The sequence below is a fragment of the Sus scrofa genome, chromosome 6, assembly GCF_000003025.6.
Source record: "Sus scrofa isolate TJ Tabasco breed Duroc chromosome 6, Sscrofa11.1, whole genome shotgun sequence".
Lineage (NCBI taxonomy): Eukaryota > Metazoa > Chordata > Mammalia > Artiodactyla > Suidae > Sus > Sus scrofa.
This window is the reverse complement of record NC_010448.4, coordinates 161,077,320-161,099,255: the sequence shown is the minus strand read 5'-3', so window position 1 is coordinate 161,099,255 and position 21,936 is coordinate 161,077,320. Positions and strand designations below refer to the sequence as shown.

At 38.3% G+C, this 21,936-nt stretch overlaps 1 long non-coding RNA gene across 1 annotated transcript in view; it reads left to right on the top strand.

Annotated features, from left to right (window-relative positions):
* The window catches only part of C6H1orf185, a 113,448-nt gene continuing 91,770 nt past the window's right edge, over positions 259-21,936 (top strand). Inside the window, exons 1-3 of the long non-coding RNA XR_002345416.1 lie at positions 259-552; positions 628-718; positions 8,570-8,668. This is a non-coding gene — a long non-coding RNA (chromosome 6 C1orf185 homolog). The remainder of the gene's footprint in view (positions 553-627; positions 719-8,569; positions 8,669-21,936) is intronic.

Genomic DNA, 21,936 nt, shown 5'->3' with positions numbered 1-21,936 from the left:
GTATATCTACTGCATGATGTTGAATTCAATACTAGTAGTAAGCTACTAAAATATATCTGGTGCTCTGGGAAGACCCAGCTACAGGCTCTCATTCTCACCCCCACGCGGGGTAAGGCGGGTGTGTGTGAGAGAGGGCGAGCCAGTAACAGGTACGGCTTGGGTAGAGGAAAACCGGCGTAGCTCCCAGGGCAGGGACTCTGAAGGGCTTGGCACGCCTTTGGCATTTGGGAGGCTGCAGGAGCCAGTTACCTCCAAAGAATGAAAGGCGCGAACTGCGGCAATGGACTCCAAGAAGCCGTCTGCAAGCACGTGGAAGGCTTGGTCCCTTTCCCTCCGATAACACCGGCTCAGGGGCTGGTGCCAACTTGGGCCAGCCATTCTGAACCAAGCTCCAGCTTTCCACCTCCCGGCCCCAGGTCTCTCGCGGTCTTAGCTGGGCTTGGCACCGCTTTCCTGCCGGGTCTACACTCTCTGCCCACGAGGCGGCAGCTTCCGGCGGGCGGCGGAGGCACACCTCGGTTTCCGGAGAGCGAAGCTTGCGCCGCTTTGGTGGTTCGCGTTTTGGGTCCTTTTGCTCCTCCGTTTCCCTAGCAGGTCTTCTCTTTTTCTCCTTGTCTGCTGTTTCAGCAAGCTTCAGATCCTCTGGAAGAAAAAAATGCCTCTGCACCTCTCGCTCCCGGGGAGTACGGCGTCTTCCGTGGAGTCTCCTACTGTAGGTGTGAGTTAGCTACGTGGCACCCACTTTTACCTTCGTTTTCTTTTGTTCCCTTTCTGTGCATCCACTGGGGCTTTAGAATTTTGGAATCAACTTCCCTCTCTGACCTAGAGTTCCTGAAAGAGCCTGTGCTTTAGTTGACTCCTCTGGTTTGCAATGGGAGCCCTTTGCCCAGTTTGTAAGGGAAAGGCCCGAAAATTCTTAGAAGCCTGAAGGAAGTGCTGACTCTAAATTTAAAAAGTTGCCCTATTCATGGAGTTCCTGTTGTGGCTCAGCAGTAATGAATCGGACTCATATCCATGAGGACGCAGGTTCCATTCCTGGCCTCGCTTAGTGGGTTAAAGGATAGGGCCATGTTCTGAGCTGTGGTGTAGATAGCAGATCCCACTCTGATCTGGCCTTGCTGTGGCATAGTGGATTCAGCCCCTAGCCTGGAAACTTCCATTTGCTGGGAGTGCGGTCCTAAAGACAGACAGACAGGCAGACACACACACACACAGACACACACACGCGCGCGCGCGTGCGTGCGCCCTATTCTGGCCTTTCAGAATGGTCATTGGAATAGTGAGATAATGTTCTTTTCCTCTTTCTTACATATGAACATTTTATGAAAAGAAAATGGTTTCTTACCACATGCTAATTAAAGTAATGATCGAGAACCTTTCCTTCATGTATGAGCTTATTTTTGTCAGGGCTGTTATGGAAATGAAGTGTGAACACTTTCAGGGTACAAAGTAATATCTATGGCTAAGTTATTCCCGAAATTAAGATTTGCTGAATTTTACAAAATAGTACAGGTATATCTCAGAGATATTGCAGGTTCAGTTCCAGACTAGCACAATAAAGGAAATAGGGCAATAAAATGAGTCACTTGAGTTTTTTCGTTTTCCAGTGCATATAAAAATTACTGCAGTCTATTAAGTGTGCAGTAGCATTATGTCCAAGAAAATAATGTATCTTAGTTAAAAAATAGTTTATTGCTAAAAATGCTGACCATCACCTGACAATGCAGGGTTGCCACAAACCTTAAGTTTGTGGAAAAAAAAATGCAGTGTCTGTGAAGCACAATAAAATGGGGTATGCATGTATAGCATAGACAGTGAAAAAAGCAACTATTCTACTTGAATATATTTTCCATTATTATAATCCATCAAATATGTTTTTCAAAATATAGTTCATTTTATTTACTGTCAATGATCAGTATTCAAAATCTTTGTATATCTACTCTTTTCTGCGGTTATGCCACATGTAAACTTAATTGAGCCTATCTAATTTGCCTGACCAGTAGGAAAAAGAAAGCTCAAAGTCAGTTAGGAGGTGATATAAATGTAATAGAAGGAGTTACCATCACAGCTCAGTGGTGAATGAACTCAGCTAGAATCCATGAGGATGCAGATTTATTCCTGGCCTTGCTCGGTGGGTTAAGGATCTGGTGTTGCTCTGAGCTGTGGTGTAGGTGGCAAAGGTGGCTTGGATCCTGTGTTGCTATGACTGTGGCGTAGGTCAGCAGCTGCAGCTCCTGTTTGACCCCTAGCTTGGGAACCTCCATAAGCTGCGAGTGTGGCCCTAAAAAGACAAAAAAAATAGAGTGTAGGTTATGTAGATTCAGATGGACCTAAGTTCACTATTTATTAGCTGAGTATGAATTTAAGCAACTTCATTATCATAAGTTGGGTTCCCCCACAACTGAAACCCTGAGACAAGGACTGGGTACAAAGAACTTTATTTAGGAAGCATGATAAGGAAGAGAGGAAATTTTTTTTTTTTTTTTTGTCTTTTTGTTGTTGTTGTTGTTGCTATTTCTTGGGCCGCTCCCTCGGCATATGGAGGTTCCCAGGCTAGGGGTTGAATTGGAGCTGTAGCCACCGGCCTACGCCAGAGCCACAGCAACGTGGGATCCGAGCGGCGTCTGCAACCTACACCACAGCTCACGGCAACGCCGGATCGTCAACCCACTGAGCAAGGCCAGGGATCGAACCCGCAACCTCATGGTTCCTAGTCGGATTCGTTAACCACTGCGCCACGACGGGAACTCCGAAAATTTTTTTTTAAAGTCTGTTAATGATCACTAACAGCAACTGAAATGAGTTCTACTGGCAGTCCTCTGAGAGTCTACAGAGAATAGAACTCAGAACTGTCCCAGTGAGGAACAAGGAAACTGGGATATTTATCCACTAATTCCCTTCCCTCAGCAGTTGAGGATAACTCTTGGGATTGTTAACTCTCTGGTACTTCCCCCGGCAGCTCTCCTTTGAGTATAGCCCACTGCTAGAGAAAATCCTCAGGCAGAAAGACAGATGGTTGAGATAGGAAGCCGCTGGGATGGCCTTCATGGGAACTGACTCTGAAGCCGCAGGTAGCCTCTGTGGTGGGTTGGGGGGGTGGGCACTGAGGATGTCTAACTGTACTAATCGCACCTCCTTTTTTCGATTTTAAGCATACATTGATATTTGATTGTGGTATCACTCTATTTGTGGAACATTCCCATTTCTTCTAGTTTACTTCTGTTCACACACATCACCTGGAAGATGTTCCTAAACGTGGTTACCTACCACCCTGCTCCTTTCCCTAGAATTATTTATGTCTCCCTATTACACCATAATGAGAACAAAGAGTGTAATTTATCTTTCAACAAAAATGTATGAAGCACTGTGACAAACTAGGGAATATAAAGATTAAAAAGAAAGCCCCTTTTGGGATTTTATAATTCAGGCTGAATATAAACCAAAAGTTAAACAACTTTTTTTTTTTTTTTTTTGTCTTTTCTAGGGCATACAGAGGTTCCCAGCTAGGGATCTAATCAGAACTGTAGCCGCTGGCCTATGCCACAGCCACAGCAACGCCAGATCTGAGCCATGTCTGCAAACTACACCACAACTCATGGCAACACCAGATCCTTAACGCACTGAGCAAGGCCAGGGATGGAACCCACAACCTCATGATTCCTAGTTGGATTTGTTAACCACTGAGCCATGATGGGAACTCCCCTAAACAACTTTTAAATACATGATGATACTCAGATAAAGGTAAATGCAAGATTTTAAAGAAGCAAATAGGAGGAGTTAATTAACCCCTCCTGTGAAAATCAGAAAGAGCTTCAGAAGAAAATGTACTTAAGCTTACAATTGATGAATAAGTAGAATTTAGTCTGGAAGGATACAAACCAAACTGTTTATAATAGTTATCTGTGAAGAGGGAAGTGTGTGTGTGTGTGTGTGTGTGTGTGTGTGTGTGTAATTTGGAGGGAAGAGGGCAAGATAAAGGAATATTAACTTTTTATTATATGCTTTGTGTTGTGTGAATCCTTTATAAAGAATGTGTACTCATTTGCTTGTGTAATTAAAGAAAAAAAATTAGCTTGATAAAGGGGGCTGAAGAGAGAACCAGAGAGAAAATAGCAAAGGCAGAGACCTGTTCAGAGGACTGCATCATATTTAGGGAGGTACATGTAGAATAGTATGGCTGTACATGTACCATACTACTAAAGGAAAGTGTCAGGAAATAATGAGACTAAAGGAAAGTGTCAGGAAATTAAAATAGAGAGTTAAATTTGGGCCAAAGCAGATTTGTAGGCTATTGTAGTAGTCAAGTGGAAAAGCATGAGAGCATAAACTAACAAAGGTGAGAGAAGAAGGAGCAGAGGATACCAGAGATAAGAGATAAAAGCTATGTAATTTGGTGCATAGATATAAAAGGTAAATGAGCCTATATCTCAATTGAGTTCTGTGAGAGAATGATGCCTTGTGCATTAAGACATCCATTATATTCAATGAATTAATTTCCGGTTATCTAGAATAGTTTAATTATGTACTGATTCTTGGAAAAATTGAGAAAATGGTCATTAAAATAATTTTCTGTGCTTAGAAAAGAGCCTGGGTTGAAAAAGGCCTTGGTAATTGTGTGGAAGATGGTTGCTTATTATTGGCTAAAATATGTCCTGTATGTACAGAAGTAAATTTGCGTTTGGTTTTCAGTATATTGCATTTGAGGTGTTTATGGGACATTTAGGAGGCGAGATGTGATAGCTAGTTGAGTAAAACATTCTGAATCTTATACTAGGCATATAGACTGGAAAGAAAGTTTCATAAGTCTTCAGGACATGTAAGTTACAGTTAAAGACACAGATTCAGATGGATCACGCAACTAATGTGAGAAAACACAATTTAAAACAGAATCTTAGGGAATTGTGACATTTTGGAGATGAGCATTAGAAGATGAACCTGATAAGACTAAAGCAAGAACCAGAGGAATTTTCTCGTGGCACAGTGGGTTAAGGATCAGGCATTGTCATTGCAGCAGCTTGGGTTGCTGCTGTGGCCTGGATTTGATCCCTGGCCCAGGAACTTCTGGATGCCATGGGCATGGCCAAAAAAAAAAAAAAAAGCAAGAACTGGAAACCTGAAGAAAATTGTGGTATAGAAGCTGAGGAGAAAAAGGATTATAAGAATGGAATGATGGGAGGGTCAACAGTGTCATTACTGCAGAACTGTGTCTGTTGGCCATGGTAATATGGAGATCAGTGTGGACCTTAGGGAGAACAGCTTTAATCATATGGGCAGCAGTAATATCAGAGTGACTTGGAAGGCGAGAAAGCAGAAATAGTGAGATTGAACAACTCTTCCAAGGTGCTTGGCTATCAAGAATGATAAGAGGTTTATTTGTCTTGAAGATGGAAGAGACTTTTATTTTTTTATTTTATTTTATTTTATTTTTTTGTCTTTTGTCTTTTTGTTGTTGTTGTTGTTGCTATTTCTTGGGCCGCTTCCGAGGCATATGGAGGTTCCCAGGCTAGGGGTTGAATCGGAGCTGCAGCCACCGGCCTACGCCAGAGCCACAGCAACGCGGGATCCGAGCCATGTCTGCAACCTACACCACAGCTCACGGCAACGCCGGATCGTTAACCCACTGAGCAAGGGCAGGGACCGAACCCGCAACCTCATGGTTCCTAGTCGGACTCGTTAACCACTGCGCCACGACGGGAACTCCTGGAAGAGACTTTTAAAGAGTAAATTTATATGTTAAGGAAAAAGATAATAAGGGGATGGAGAAGGAATAGTACAGAAGGAAGAGGGAAGTGATGATTAGTGATTCTGAGCTCAGGTGAAACCTTAAATCATAGATAGAAGGGGGATTCTTCCACAGAGCCTGGAAAGAATGAAATAAAGATGAGTACTGATGCAGATTAATTTATGTGGTATGGAGGAAATTAAAGGAGTTTTGGCCTAATGGTTCCAATTTTCTCTATGAAATAGGAAATTAGATCATCTGCTGGCCTAGTGGGAGGAAACAAATAAAAATTTGAATAAAGAGCTGAAATTTTGGAATAGTTACTGAAAAGAATGAAAAAAAGAGGCTAAGATTTATTGAATGTCTAATACGCCAGCCTCTGTGGTGAATGCTTTATATACATTATTGCATTTAATTCTAACAGTCATTACATACATCAAGGGAGGGTCATTTCTCATAGCTAGTAAGTAGCAGAGTCAAAATTTGAATCCAAAGTCTTTCTGGCTTCAGATCCTATGACTAATACACTTCTGGAGTTTAACAAAACCCAAGGGAGTGCAGTTAAACTTGTGGACTACAGGATCTAGTACTGGATAGGAAAAGAAGTAGGGCTGAAAGTAAAGCCAAGGAGTTGGTAATAAATTGAGGGGAAATGGAACGGTCAAAAGCTAGGAAATAGTATGAAGTAAAATTTAAGTTGTAGTGGTAATAATAAGCTAGTAAAAGCTGAAATAATGATCAGAGAAAAGCGTATTATGGTTAAAGAGTAATAATAGGAGTTCGAATTTCAAGGTGAAAAAGTTTGGAACTGAGCTGGGATGGAAGTGGGAGAGGGTGTGGAGAGTGTTTATAACTAGCATTTATTAAGCTTTTAGAATGCTGGATACTGTACTGAGCATTTTATATGCCATATCTTATTTAATACTCACAATCCTTAATAAGGTATATACTGTCATTATTTCCCTTTGGTAGATGAGGTGATTTTGATTGTTACTTGCCTAAATTAAGCTGATGAAATCAGATTTTATAAGGAGCTTCATTTTATGATTAATTTTACTACAGTCTTAGCAGGTTTTTTCTAATGGTATTTTTTTACTCTTAGAATTTTCCAAAGTAATTTTAATCATAATAATTAATGATTTAATATTAATAACAGTGATTTAAAACATCTGCTTAATTATGGTTGTATTTTATTATGTTTTTTATATCAAATAAAAGGGAATCGATATCAATACTGAACTAAACGACTTATCTTGGGCAGCTACCATGTTCAAATTAAGAGCAGGCCACACTTTAAAGAATTTAAGTTATTAAAGGGTTGGGAAGAAAAATTATTTTATGGATGTTAGAAAAGCAGAGTTTCAACAGAAAATATTAAAAAAGGCAAGAACTGGCAATAAAAACTTTGATTTGAAAATATTTTAAGACTCATTTAATATATGGTAAACAAAAAGGATATCAGTGAAACCGTAAAGAAATCTGTTTAAAAACGATAAACACACATGAAAAGATAAACACACAAAAAAACTCAGTTCTATTTCAATGGCAAAAATGATATTGTTGGCAACTATAAGAAATTTGAAGAAATAAATATAATATGTATCAGATTACATATTATGAAGGAATTTTTAATTACCTCAGAAAGAAGGCAGTTGAAAAGAATACCAGTTCAAATATTAACAGTGCGATCTGACACATTGGTTGGCAAATGCATTAAGAAAATCTTGGGATAAAAAAGACTTAGTAAGCATCTCACTATTAAATTTAAGCAGCTTTCTTTAGGACAGTGAAAACAATCATTTCAAATTAAAATTGAAAAAAATAATGTTTTTAGTGCATTGCTAATATTTCTTAAAGATAATTCATCAGAGATTCAGCACGTAGTAACCATATGATCTGTTTGGTTCCCTACATTAAAAAGTGTTCTGTGCTTTAAACATGAAAAAGGAAAAAACATCCATGTTATGGAGGACTATGGTTTTTAAGTAGTTTAATAAATGGTTAAAACACTTGGCAAGTACTCTCAGAGAAATCATTTACCAAAACTTACCCCAAAGGAAAGTAAAAGTCCTTCATTTTTCCAACTTCTGTTAAACAAAAATCAGCTTAAGTTCAAAAAAGTCACCAAGTTACAGAAAATGTAAGTTTGATTGTAATAGAACAAGCATACGCAAGGTAATTCAAGAAAGCTTTATAGTAAAATTAACAACAGATTTTCAAACAGTTTATTTTAAAAAGCAAAAGTAGAGCAGCAGCTTCAGAATTTGTTCAAGAAAATTTAAAATACCTATGTTCATTTAAATTGGCAAAGATTATGAGATTTAAATATAATCATATGATGGCATCTTCAGAACATTTTGAAAATTTCATTCAGATCTGTAAGATAATAAATTTCTAAAGCCAAATGGAAAATTTCACAAAAAAATCAAAAGTTTTATAAGGTATATGTAAATTGATAAGTGGCAGGAATTAATCATAAAAGAGACAGGTACCTAAAGTAAAAAATATTTTGGAAAGCAGCAACATGTAAATTTAGAAATGTGATCTGAAGTCAACATCATATTTAAATAATGTAAATAATATCAAAAAGAGTAATCACTACGTTTATGGGAAAATTCATGTTAGTCTTTTAAATGTTGAATGCATTAATGCTAGAAAGTTGTACTCTTCTGATACATTTATTCTTTTTTATTAACTGCAGAATTGCAGCTAAAGCAGGAAACACGGGGATCTTTTTCACAAAATGTATGCTTTTCTACTGATGGATTTAAAACTTGAAGACTAAGAAGTCTTATGCCAGATAAGTAAGATGAGGAAACCAAGAGTTAATTTTATACTCTCCTTAATACTCATCATCAAAATTGAACTTTCATAAGTACTCCTTCACAACTTTAAGTAAAAGAAAGAAGTATTCCACAGATGATGAAATTGTCACAGTTACTATTGGTAAGATTTCAATCACAATATTTCCTCCTCTGTATGATTGCACATTATTAGTGTTTTTTTTAACATTATTTGTTAATACTCAAAGATTTGAACAAGTAGTCTGTAGTCTGTATGTTTGTCCAGTGATTTCATAGAGTATACTTTTGACAGGCAGTTTTATAATTTTTATAAAAAAAATTTGTCATTATGTTGAAATATTTCCCAGGTTGGTGAAGTTTCTGAAGACATTATTTTTCCAATATGTAATGTAAAATATAAAGGAACTATCATAAGGAATATGGACATCTGAGACCTCCATACATATCTTGAGTGACAAATGAAGGATCAAAGTACTTTTTTTCCCTCCCCACCAATTCTAACAGTTATATGTGTGACAGTACTGCCCATAACAGGACTCCTTTACTTTGTTGTTATTGTTTTGCCCATGCCTGAGAGATGTGGAAGTTCCTCCGGCAGGGATTGAACCCATGCCACAATAACGATCCGAGCCGCTACAATGACAGCGCCAGGGCCTTAACCCATTGTGCCACAAGGGAACTCCCTAACAGGACTCCTTTAAATAAGAGTTTAAGCAGAGTATAAGAGAATCTCACAGTGAGGTTGTAACAAATCTTCTTTTTGGGAACAAGTTATTGGTGAAAAAATTTTAAAAATAATTTTGGGATGTTTATTGCTATTTCTTTTACTATATTGAACATAATAAACGTGTGCTGACAGTATATTCTTTACCCATGTAAATTTTATAAAATTGAATAATATTTGCAGGATTGGTAAGTCTATTTAGAAGGCCAGATGAGGTCTAGGAGAGATTTTCCTTTTTTCCCCGTCGTCTACTCCAAAAATATCTTAACATTGATTGAAAAACGGAGTGAAAATGCTCCATTCTTTTCCGATTAAACAAATAAGGAAGCCTAAACAAAGTTCAATTAGTTTTGTACTCTAGTTTCATAATGATAAAATCCAAGTCATGCAGAATATATGTGGGAGAGCTGAAAAATTGAGCATGGCGCCCCTAAATCCAGCTCCCCTTGTGCAAAGCATGTGCCTGGAACAGAATTGCTTCTCTTGGACATTCTCTGTACCACAGAGACCTTTCTCCTCCTCAAAGTATCTTCTCACCTCTCCCGGTGCCTGGCACATTTTAATCCCCCCATCACTTCCCCTCTATCCCAAGACACTCCAGTTTCCCCTCCTCCCCTCTGTTCTAGGTTGTAGCTTTTCCTCTAACCTGGTTTTATGTCTAGGAAATCAGGCCTCAGTCATGCAATGGTGCATTGTCATTATCATCTCTCTTGCCTTTTTCCTCTGCTGAATAAAGTGTGGAGTAAACTTCAAGTTTTTCTTTCCATCCTCTTTTATTTATTTGGTTTTAGTTCTTATTGGATATTAAAAAAATCAGATATTTCACTGTGAAGATTAATTTTCTTTCAGTAGCCCTCTTCAGACATGCATACAGTATTCATATTCTTACAAACATAATTTTTAGGTATTTTTTATGCTAAAAGAGTATCTGTGTCTACTGACCTTGAATTTTATTGCAAACCTGTCTTCTGTTAACTTTGCCTTTGCAGGTACCATGCCCAGTTGTCTCTTCCTGATTCCTTTTTTTTTTTTTTTTTGTCTTTTTTGCCTTTTCTAGGGCCACTCCATCGGCATATGGAAGTTCCCAGGCTAGGGGTCTAATTGGAGCTGTAGCCGCTAGCCTAAATCAGAGCCACAGCAATGCGGGATCCGAGCCACGACTGCGACCTACACCACAGCTCACGGCAACGCCGGATCCTTAACCCACTGAGCAAGGCCAGGGATGGAACCCGCAACCTCATGGTTCCTAGTCGGATTCATTAACCACTGCGCCACGGCAGGAACTCCTCTTTTTGATTCTTTAGTGTCGTTTTGTTTTTCCTTGATAGAGTGCAGTTAGGGCATTCCTCATCTAGCTCTAAAAGAATTTGTAATTTAGTGAAAGAGGTTAATCTCTCAGCAGCCCTGGTTCCTGATTGGAAATGAGGCTTAGGCAACTCGTTTTGAAGTTTAGCCCATATAGCCAGCACATGATTTTTAGATTGTGTTTATTAGGTAGGGATTGGGCAGGTGTTTATTGAAATTAAGGAAGGACTAAAGTGACCAAAGTGCTCCTGAGGCTGCCAGTATCTTTCAGTTTCTACTTCTGATTTTATGTGATTTTGTAAGACAGATACATATATGAGGTAGGCTGATAGTACTATAGATAAACTACAAACAGCTGAGGTGGGAGCGGAGCAGCAGAATTAATTCCAACTGGTGAAATCTAGGATAGCTTCCTAGAAAAGATGGCATTTATACTGAACCTTTTAAAACAGGCAAGCTTTTGTTTGTCTTTAATCCATTTTAAATTTATTTTTGTGCATGTGTGAGAGGAGTCCAGTTTGATTCTTTTGCATGTAGTTGTCTGGTTTTCCTAATTAAAGAGGCAATCTTTTTCCCATTGTATATTCTTGCCTCCTTTGCCACAGATTAATTGCCATGTAAATATAGTTCGTTTCTGGGCTCTCTATTCTATTCCATCAATTTATGTATCTTTTCTTTTTCTTTTCTTTTCTTTTCTTTTCTTTTCTTTTCTTTTCTTTTCTTTTCTTCTCTTCTCTTCTCTTCTCTTTTCTTTTCTTTCTTTTTTTGCCCCAGTTTTGGCTGCCCTGCGGCATATGGAGCTCCCAGGCCAGGGATCAGATCCAAGCTACAATCTTTTTTTAATTTATTTTTTTATTTTAAATGATTTTTTTCCATTATAGATGGTTTACAGTGTTCTATCAGTTTTCTACTATATCAAGTCACAGTCTTGACCTAAGCTACAGCTGTAGCAATACCAGACCCCCAACCCACTGTGGTGGGCTAGGGATCGAACCTGCCTCCCAGCACTCCCAAAACGCTGCTAATCCTGTTGCGGCACAGTGGGAGCTCCTGTATATCTGTTTTTGTGCCAATATCACACTGTTTTTATTATCATTATTATTATTATTATTTTTAATAGTTATTTCCACAATACAATTTTTTTTCTGCTGTACAGCATGGTGATCCAATTACACATACATGTACACCTTCTATTTTTGCACATTATCATGCTCCATCATGAGTGACTAGACATAGTTCCCAGTGCTACACAGCAGGATCTCATTGCTAATCCATTCCAAAGGCAATAGTTTGTATCTATTAACCCCAAGCTCGCCAACCACCCCATTCCCTTCCCCTCCCCCTTGGCAACCACAAGTCTATTCTCCAAGTCTGTGATTTTCTTTTCTGTGGAAAGGTTCCTTTGTGCCATATATTAGAGTCCAGATATAAGTGATATCATATGGTATTTGGCTTTCTTTTTCTGGCTTATTTCACTCAGTATGAGAGTCTCTAGTTCCATCCATGTTGCTGCAAATGGCATTATTTTGTTCTTTTTTATGGCTGAGTAGTATTCCATTGTGTATATATACCACATCTTCCTAATCCAGTCATCTGTCAATGGACATTTGGGTTGTTTCCATGTCTTGGCTATTGTGAATAGTGCTGCAATGAACATGTGGGTGCACGTGTCTTTTTTAAGGAGAGTTTTGTCTGGATATATGCCAAAGAGTGGGATTGCGGGGTCATATGGTAGTTCTATATATAGATTTCTAAGGTATTGCCATACTGATCTCCATAGCGGTTGTACCAATTTACATTCCCATCAATAGTGCAGGAGGGTTTCCTTTTCTCCACACCCCCTCCAATATTTGTTATTTGCAGACTTACTAATGATGGCCATTCTGACTGGTGTGAGGTGGTTGTTTTGATTATTATAGCTTTATAATATAGTTTGAAACCAGAGAGCATGATACTGCTGGCTTTATTCTTCTCTCTCAAGGTTTGTTTTGGCTCCTGGGGTCTTTTGTATTTCCATAAAAATTTTAGGATTATTCATTCTAGTTCTGTGAAAAATGCTATTGGTGTTTTGATAGGGGTTTACATTAACTCCGTAGATTGCCTTTGGTAGTATGGTCATTTTAGCAATATTAATTCTTCCAACCCATGAATTAGGTATATATTTCTATATTTTCATTATCTTCAATTTCTTTCATCCATGTCTTATAGTTTTCTGAGTACTGGTCTTTTACCTTCTTAGATTTATTCCTAGGCATTTTGTCTTTTTGATGCAATTGTAAATGGGAATGTAATTGTAAATCTTGTTCCTGATCTTAGGGGAAGTTTAAAACTTGAAAACATGAAACTTCTAGGAGAAAATATAGGCAGTAAGCTCTCTGATATTGATTACTGATGTCCTAGTAATATTTTGGGGGAATGTGTCTCCTCTAGCAAGAGAAACAAAAGCAAAAATAAACAAGTGGGACTATATCAAAACCAAAAAGCTTTTGCACGGCAAGGGAAACTATCAACAAAAAACAAAAGGCCACCTACTGAATGGGAGAAGATATTTGTATACAATATACCTGATGAGGGAGTAATATCCAAATTATACAAAGGACTCATACAACTCAACATCAAAAACAAATTAAAAAATGGCAGAAGACCTGAATAGACATTTTTCCAAAGAAGATACACAGATGGCCAACAGGCATATGAGAAGATGCTCAACATCACTAATCACTAGGGAAATGCAGATAAAAACCACACTGGGGCACCACTCATACCTGACAGAATGACTTACCAAAAAGACAACAGAGTTAAGGATACAGCATTGCCATGAGCTGTGGTGTAGGTTGCAGACATGGCTTGGATCCTGTGTTGCAAGTGTTGTCAGAGATATGAAAAAATGGGAACGCTCATGCACTCTTGCTGTGAATGTAAATTTGTGTAGCCACTATGGAAAACAATATGGTTCCTCAAAAAATTAAAAATAGATGTATAGTAATATGATCTAGTAGTTCTACTCCTGGGTTATTTATATAAAGAAAACAAAAACAGTAATTGGAAAAGATAATAAGCACCCCCCCATGTTCATTGCAGCACTATATTCAATAGTCAAGATATGGACATAACCTAAGTGCTGATCTATAGATAAATGAATAAAGAAGATATGATAGATAGATAGATAGATAGATAGATAATCACAATGGACTGTTGTCATTTGCAACAACATGCATGGACCTAGATGGTATTATGCTAAGTGAAATAAATCAGACAAAGACAAATACTGTATGATTTCACTTAAATGTGGAACCTAAAAAATGAAACATGAACAAACATAAAAAAAGAGAAACAGAGTTACAGATATAGAGAACAAATGGATGGTTGCCGGAGAAGAGCAGTAGGAGTAAGAGAAGAAATAAGAGAGATTAAGAGTTGCAAACTTCCAGTTGAAAAATAATTTAGTCATAGGTATTAAATGCACAGTGTGGGAAATATAGTCAATAACTAGATAATATCTTGGTATGGTAACATATCATAACTAGACTTATTGTGATCATTTTGAAATATATAGAACTATGGAGTCATTATTGTTTTTATTTTTTATTTTTTTTGGACACCCTGTGTCATATGGAGTTCCTGGGAAAGGGATCAGATCCCAGCTTTCAGTTGTGACCTGAGCTGCAGCTGTGGCAACGCTGGATCCTTAACCCGTTGTGCTGGGCAGGGGTTCGAACCTGCACCCCAGCGCTTCAAAGACATCACCAAACCCGTTGTGCCACAGAAAGAATTCTTAGAATCATGTTATGTAAGAGGAACTAACATAGTGTTATAGGTTATCTATACTTCAGAAACAAACATACATATAAAAAATGATATCAGATTTATGGTTACTGGAGGCAGGAGGTAGGGAGATAGGGAAATGTATAGATGGTCAAAAGGTACAAACTTCCAATTATAAGATAAATGAATACTAGAGATGTCATGTACAATATGAAAATGAAATTAACACTGCTGTATGTTACGTGTGAAAGTTAAGAAAGTAAATCTTGAGTTATTATAAGAAAAATATTTATTTTTAGGTTTCTCTTTTTTCTATTATAGTTAACATTGTTCTGTCAATTTCTGCTATGTAGCAGTGACCCAGTCTTACACACACACATATATATATGTTGTTTTTCTCACATTATCCTCCATCATGTTCCATCACGAGTAACTAGATATAGTTCCCTGTGTTAATCAACAGGATCTCATTGCTTATCCATTCCAAATGTAAGCGTTTGCATCTACTAACCCCAAACTCCCAGTATATACTACTCCCTCCCTCTCCGCAACCACAAATCTGTTCTCCAAGTCCATGAGTTTGTTTCTTTTCTGTGGAAAGGTTCATTTGTGCTGTATATTAGATTACAGATATGTGATATAATATGGCATTTGTCTTTCTCTTTCTGACTTCAGTTAGTATGAGTCTCTAGTTGCATCCATATTGCTGCAAATGGCATTATTTTGTTCTTTGTTATGGCTGAGTAGTATTCCATTGTGTATATGTGCCACATCTTCTTAATCCATTCATCTGTCAGTGGACATTTAGGTTGTTTCCATGTCTTGGCTATTGTGGATAGTGCTGCAATGAACATGTGGGTGCATGTGTCTTTTTCAAGGAAAGTTTTGTCCAGATATATTCCCAAGAGTGGGATTTCTGGGTCATAAGGTAGTTCTATATTTAGTTTTCTGAGGTACCTCCATTCTGTTTTCCATAGTGGTTGTATCAATTTACATTCCCACCAACAGTGTAGGAGGGTTCCCTTTTCTCCACACCCTCTCCAGCATTTGTTATTTGTGGATTTATTAATGATGGACATTCTGACTGGGTGAAGTGGTATCTCATAGTAGTTTTCATTTGCATTACTGTAGTAATTAGTGATATCGAGCATTTTTTCATGTGCCTGTTGGCCATCTGTGTATCTTCTTTGGAGAAATGTCAATTCAGGTCTTCTGGGTTATTGTTTTTTTAAAAAAATATTTATTTATTTATTTTGCTTTTTAGGGCCACATGTGCGGCATATGGAGGTTCCCAGGCTAGGGATCAAATCGGAGCTGCAGCTGCTGGCCCATGCCACAGCCACAGCAACGTAGGATCTGAGCCGCATCTGCGAACTACACCACAGTTCATGGCAGTGCCAGATCTCCAACCCACTGAGTGAGTCCAGGGATCGAACCCACAACCTCATGGTTCCTAGTTGGGTTTGTTTCCACTGTACCACAATGGGAATTCCAGTTTTTTGTTGTTGAGTTGTGTAAGTTGATGAATATTTTAGAGATTAAACCCTTGTCAGTTGCATCATTTAGAACTATTTTCTCCCATTCTATAGGTTGTCTTTTGTTTTTGTTTTTGTTTTACCATTTCCTATGCAGTGCAAAAGCTTGTCAGTTTGATTAGGTCCCATTGCTTTATTTTTGTTTTTATTCTGTTGCCATGGAAGACAGACCTAAGAAAACATTTGTACTGTTGATGTTGGAGAATGTTTTGCCTATGTTCTCTTCTAGGATTTTTATGGTTTCTTGTCTTATGTTTAAGTCTTTAAGCCATTTTGAATTTATTTTTGTGCGTGTTGTGAGGGTGTGTCCTAGTGTCATTTATTTACATGTAGCTGCCCAGTTTTCCCAGCACCACTTGCTAAAAAGACTGTGTTTTTCCCATTTTATATTCTTGCCTCCTTTTTCAAAGATTAATTGACCACAGGTGTCTAAATTTATTTCTGGGTTCTGTATTCTGTTCCATTGGTTGTATGTCTCTTTTTGTACCAGTACCACAACTGCTTTGATTACTGCAGCTTTGTAGTATTGCCTGAAGTCTAGGAGAATTATCTCTCCTGCTTGGTTTTTGTTCCTCAGGATTGCTTTGGCAATTCTGGGTCTTTTATGTATGGTTCCATATAAACTTTTGGATTGTTTGTTTTAGTTGTCTGAAAAATGTCATGGGTAATTTGATAGGGATTGCATTGAATCTGTAGATTGCTTTGGGTAGTATGGCCACTTTAACAGTATTAATTCTCCAGTCCTGGAGTTCCTGTCATGGTGCAATGGAAATGAATCCAACTAGGAACGATGAGGTTGTGGGTTTGATCCCTGGCCTTGCTCAGTGGATTAAGGATCTGGCATTGCCGTGAACTGTGGTGTAGGTTGCAGATGTGGCTCGGATCTGGCATTGCTGTGGCTGTGGCACAGGCCAGCGGCTACAGCTCCGGTTAGACCCCTAGCCTGGGAACATCCATATGCCACAGGTGTGGCCCTTTTTTAAAAAGACAAAAACACACACACACACAAAAAAAAAAACCCAAAAAAACCCAAACAAAAAGCAATATTAATTCTCCAGTCCAGGAGCTTGGAATATCTTTCCATTTCTTTGAATCTTCTTTAATTTCCTTTATTAATGTTTTATAGTTCTCATCATATAATTCTTTCATTTCCTTCATTAGGTTTATTCCTAGGTATTTAATTTTTGGGGGTGCAATTTTAAAAGGTATATTTTTATATTCTTTTTCTAATACGTTAATATACGTAAATGGAACTATTTCTGAATGTTAATCTTGTATCATGCTACTTTGCTGAATTTGTTGGCCAGTTCGAGTAGTTTTTGTGTGGAGTCCTTAGGATTTTCTATATATAGTATCATGTCATCTACATGGAGTGACAGCTTTACCTCTTCTCTTCCAATTTGGATACCTTTTATTTCTTTAGTTTGTCTGATTGCTGTGGCTAGGACTTCCAAAGTATATTGAATAAAAGTGGTGAGAGTGGTCATCCTTTTCTTACTCCAGATTTTAGCAGGATGGCTCTCAGCTTTTCTCCCTTGAGTGTTATATTGACTGTGAGTTTGACATAAATGGCCTTTATTATTTTAAGGTATATTCCCTCTATACCCACTTTGGTAAGAGTTTCTATTACAAGTGGATGCTGTACTATGTCAAATGGTTTTTCTGCTTCTATTGAGAGGATCATGTGGCTTTTGACTTTTCTTTTGTTAATGTGGTGAATAACGTTGATTGATTTGCATATGTTGGACCATCCTTGTGAACTTGGGATGAATCCCACTTGGTCGTGGTGCATGATCTTTTTTATATGTTGTTGGATTTGATTGGCTAAGATTTTGTTTGAGAATTTTTGTGTCTATATTCATCAAAGATATTGGCCTATAATTTTCTTTTTTGGTAGTATCTTTGGTTTGGGTATTAGAGTGATGGTGGCTTCATAGAATGTCTTTGGGCATGTTCCTTCCTCTTCACTCTTTTTGAAAAGTTTAAGAAGGATGGGTATAGTAAGTTCTTCTTTGTATGTTTGGTAGAATTCACCTGTGAAACCATCTGGTCCTTGACTTTTGTTTATAGGGAGTGTTTTTATGACATATTCAATTTTATTTCTAGTGATTGATCTGTTCAGTTGATCTGTTTCTTCTTGATTCAGCTTTGGCAGGCTGTAAATCTCTAGAAAGTTGTCCATTTCTTCTAGGTTGTCAGATTTGTTGTTATATAATTGTTCATAGTATTCCCTTATGTTTTTTTGTATTTCTGCAGTAGCTGTTGAGATTTCTCTTTTTTCATCTCTTATTTTCATTATTTGAGTTCTTTCTCTCCTCTTCTTGGCAAGTCTGGCCAGAGGTCTGTCAATTTTGTTTACCCTTTCAAAGAACCAGCTCTTGTTTTTATTGACTTTTTTCTGTGGTTTTTTGAATCTCTATTTTGTTGATTTCCTCTCTGATCTTTATGATCCTTCTGCTGACTTTAGGTTGTGTTTGTTCTTCTTTTTCTAATTCGTTTAGGTAGTGGGTTAAGTTGTCCATTTGAGATTTTTCTTCCTTTTTGAGGAAGGCCTGTGTCACTATGAATTTCCCTCTAAGCACTGCTTTTGTGGCATCCCATAGATTTTGAATGGTTGTGTCTTCATTATCTTTTGTCTCAAGATTTTTTTTTTTGTCTTTTTGCCATTTCTTGGGCCGCTCCCGCAGCACATGGAAGTTCCCAGGCTAGTGGTCTAATCGGAGCTGAAGCCGCTGGCCTACACCAGGGCCACAGCAACGCTGGATCCAAGCCATGTCTGCAACCTACAACACAGCTCACAGCAACGCCAGATCATTAACCCACTGAGCAAGGGCAGGGATCGAACCCGCAACCTCATGGTTCCTAGTCAGATTCGTTAACCACTGCACCACAACGGGAACTCCCTGTCTCGAGATATTTTTTAATTTCCGTTTTGATTTCCTCATTGACCCATTGGTGTTTTAGTAGCATGTTGTTCAGTCTCCGTGTAGTCAATTTTTTTCTCATTTCTTTTCCTGTGGTCGATTTCTAGTTTCGTGACATTGTGATCAGAGAAGTTACTTGAAATAGTTTCTATACTCTTAAATTTGTTGAGGTTAGCTTTGTGCCCCAGTATGTGATTGATCCTTGAGAATGTTCCATGTACACTTGAGAAAAATGTATATTCTGATTTTTTTTTTTGTCTTTTGTCTATTTAGGGCTACTCCCACGGCGTATGGAGGTTCCCAGGCTAGGGGTCAAATTGGAGCTGCTGGCCTACACCACAGCCACAGCAATGCAGGATCAAAACCATATCTGCGACCTATACCACAGCTCATGACAACACCCTGTTCCTTAGCCCACTTGAGCAAGGCTAGGGATCAACCCCGTGTACTCATGGATACTAATCTGGTTCGTTAACCACTGAGCCATGATGGGAACTCCTATATTCTATTTTTTTTTTGATGTAATATCCTGAAATGTCAAAGAAGTCTCACTTTTCTACTGTGCCATTTAGGATCTCTGTTGCCTTATTGATTTTCTGTCTAGAGGATCTGTCCATTGATGCCAGTGGGGTGTTAAAGTCTCCTACTATTAATGTATTCTCATCAGTTTCTCCTTTTGTTTCTGTTAGTATTTGTGTATGTATCTGGTTGCTCCTATGTTAGGGGCATATATATTGACCATTGTAATAGCCTCTTCTTGAATGGATCCTTTTATCATTAGTGTCCTTCTTTGTCTTTCTTTATGGCCTTTGTTTTAAATGAAGTCTATTTTGTCTGATATGAATATTGCAACTCCTGCTTTCTTGTCTTGTCCATTGGCATGAAATATCTTTTTCTATCCCCTCATTTTCAATTTGTGTGTGTCATTTGCCCTAAGGTGAGTCTCTCGTAGGCAGCATATAGTAGACTCTTGTTTTTTTAATACAATCTGCCACTCTATGTCTTTTAATTGGAGTGTTCAATTCATTGATATTTAAGGCAGTTAGTGATAAATACGTATTAATTGCAATTTTAAACATTGTTTTCCAGTTTATTCTATGTTTCTCCTTTGTTCCTTTCTTTTTGTAGTTGGATGATTTCCTTTTATTTTATGCTTGTGTCCTTTTTTTTTTAGAAGTTTTTGGGAATGTAATGTTTGGTTTTGATTTGTGGTTGCCCTGTTTTTCAAGTATATTAACCCCTTCCTATATCTGCTTGCTTTAGCCTGATAGTCATATAGACTCAAACGCATTCTAAAAAAAAGAACCTAGATTTTCTTACCTCCTTCCCCACATTTTATGATTTTGAAGTCCTTTATTTATATCTTCATGTTTGTCCTTTTGCTATTCCTTGTGCTTATCATTGCTTTTACAGTGCTTTTTTTTTTCCATTTTAGATCTGTATACTGGCTTATTTAAGTGATTTCTTTCCAGTTGTGTTTTCCTCCATCCTTTTTCTTCTTACTTCTTTGTTATTTAGAGGAGCCCTTTCAGTATTTCTTTTAGACTGGGTTTAGTATTGCTGTACTTCTTTTAGTTTTTGTGTCTTGGAGAAATTCTTTATTTCTCCTTATTTTAAATGCTCTTCTTGCTGGGCAGAGTATTCTAGACTGCAAAATTTTCCCTTTTAGAACTTTGAATATATTTTGTCACTCTCTTCTGGCCTGTAGTGCTTCTGTAGAGAAATTAGCTGATAACCTTATGGGGGTTCCCTTATAATTAACTCTTTGTTTTTCTCTTGATGCCTTTAGAATCCTCTCTTTAACTTTTGCCGTTTTTATTATAATATGTCTTGGTGTGGGCCTGTTTGGGTTCAACTTGTTTGGGGCCCTCTGAACTTCCTGTATCTTGATAACTGTTTCCTTTAGATTTTGAAAGTTTTCAGCCATAATTTCTTCAAATATATTTTCAATCCCCTTTTCATTTTCTTCTCATTCTGGAATCCCTATTATGTGTAGATTGGCCTGCTTTACATTATCCCATAGATCTCTTACATTGCTTTCTTGTTTTTTCATTTGGTTTTCTGTCTGCTGTCCTGATTGGGTGATTTCCATTATTCTATCTTCAGGCCACTAATTCATTCCTCTACATTATTGATTCTGCTCTTCAATGCCTTTAACTCAGCTTGTATCTCTGCAAATGAAGTTTATAATTTTTCTTACCTCTTCCTTATATTTTATCTTTCCTTTCTAAAGTATTCTGCATTACTGTTCATATCCTCTGTTAATTCCTTCAGTATTTTCACTGTCTCTCTTTTTTTTTTTTGTCTTTTTTGCCTTTTCTTGAGCCACTCCCATGGCATATGGAGGTTCCTGGGCTAGGGGTCCAATCGGAGCTGTAGCCACCGGCCCATGCCAGAGCCACAGCAACGTTGGATCCAAGCCGCGTCTGCCCCCCACACCACAGCTCACGGCAACGCCAGATCCTTAACCCACTGAGCAAGGGCAGGGATCGAACCTGAAACCTCATGGTTCCCAGTCAGATTTGTTAACCACTGCGCCACGATGGGAACTCCTCACTGTCTCCTTTTTGAACTCAATGGCTGTTAGACTGCAGAGGTCTGTTTCATTATTTGCTCCTTCAGGTGAATTCTCCTCTTCTTTTAACTGGGAATGTTTCCTGAGCTTCTTCATTTTGCTTATATTTTTCTTATTCTGTGAGTTTAGGGAAAAGCACTACTGTAGTCTTGGAGGGCTATTTCTATGCATGAGTGCCCCTGGGTATTTTGTTAGGGCTTACTCTTTATTTTTAGGGTGCTGCATGTGCCTCCAGGGAGATGGAGGCAATGGGCAGGGCTAGTAGCCAGTGTCTGGTTGCTGGTCTCTTGACATTGGCAAGGACCGTCAGGAAGGTGGTGCATGCTGCTCCTAGATGCAGGACCCTTGGAAGTGACTGTGATCTGGCATATGTAGGCAGTTCATGGAGCATTTGGCAATGGCAGCAACAGGGCAGGTGTGTTCCCAAGGAGTGAGAGCAACAATGGGTGGTGTTCGGTTGCACTGCCTTCTTCTTTGCTGACCTCTGAGGTGACTAGGGCCGCAGGTGGTACCTGTTCACAGACCCCTAGTGGTGGTGGGCCATGCCTCCCTCTGGTGTCTGAGATGACTGCTGCGTTTGTC